A 1,290-nucleotide genomic window follows, 5' to 3' on the forward strand; every position below is an offset into this window, starting at 1 on the left:
GCGCCGATGCGAAGCCGCGGTCGGTGGGGTGTTGCGGAGCGTAGCGTAGCAACACCCCAAACAAAAAAAGCACTGCTCCAGTCAGGTAGACTGCTCCCTCCCTGATAGTGAGAGTATATTTGGATCATCAAAACAGCGATGCGTTTATTTAGGAATACCATTGATCTCTTAATAGCAGCCACAGTCGTGCCTAGCCACCACCAGCCCAGCGTGTTCTCCGTTACAACGGCGGCGGCTAGCACGGCCGCCTGCATCGGCACGCGCTGCGATTCAGGCGGCCGTGCGGCTAGAAACATCGTACGCGCGAGCGGCGCATGGCGGCACCAGCGGTCGAGCACTGAGCTTGGGCGTTGGCACATCATAAAGAAAGCTTGGCTCGATTTCGTCAGCATAACCAAGACACTCATCGTGGAGAAGGCTAGCAGGGCAAGGAAACAGGTTCGAGACATAAAGTGTGCTGGAACCTTGTCGAATGGCAAGAAGTACAAAAGGAAGCAAGAAGGGATGACGGCGAGCAACAAGTTTAGACGGCGTGAAAATAATTGTGGAGTCGGAAAACTCAACGCAGGAAACGGGTACAAGTGCGCCAGTGTATGGAGGAATCTCCGTGTCGGCGGTGACGAACACACGAGCGGAAGCCTCAGCAGTATCTTCAAACACGTTGGTGCCGAATGGCGACGGAGCGAGTTCAGCACGGGTAAAATCTATAACGGCATGATGAGATGACAGAAAGTCCCATCCTAAAATCATCGCGTGGGAGCAGCGGGGCAGAATATCAAACTCAACATGGTATAAAGTGTCGCTTATAACAACACGCACGGTACACTTCTTTAAGGGTTCAATCGGTGCAGCGCTTGCTGTACGTAATAAAACGGCAGAATATGGCGTCGCGACTTTCCTTAGTTGAAGACGAAGCTGGTCCGAAATCACTGATATTGCTGCTCCCGTGTCTACAAGCGCATGAACGGCAATGTCTTCTGCATAAACTTCAAAGACGTTTGCAGGAAATAAATTAGGTCCTGAGAAGTTCGTTGAAATCGCAGTTCTTGCCTCCGGAACTGCGTTCCTTAGTTTTCCTCTCGGATAGCTTCAGGGCGACAGACAAGTGGTCACAGAGAACGCCGACGGGTCGACGGAGACCGACGGGTATTGAAGGTTCGGGAAGCAGGAGGTGTGGCTTCGAAGTGCTGAGCAGCAGTAGCGGAACGGAAGGGAGAGTCGAAACTGCTGCTTTGTGCCCTCAGAGAATCCGAAGGATACCATCCGCGCCAGCGGCAAAACCGTGCTACA

Source organism: Dermacentor silvarum, chromosome 5 (assembly GCF_013339745.2).
Source record: "Dermacentor silvarum isolate Dsil-2018 chromosome 5, BIME_Dsil_1.4, whole genome shotgun sequence".
NCBI classification, from domain to species: domain Eukaryota; kingdom Metazoa; phylum Arthropoda; class Arachnida; order Ixodida; family Ixodidae; genus Dermacentor; species Dermacentor silvarum.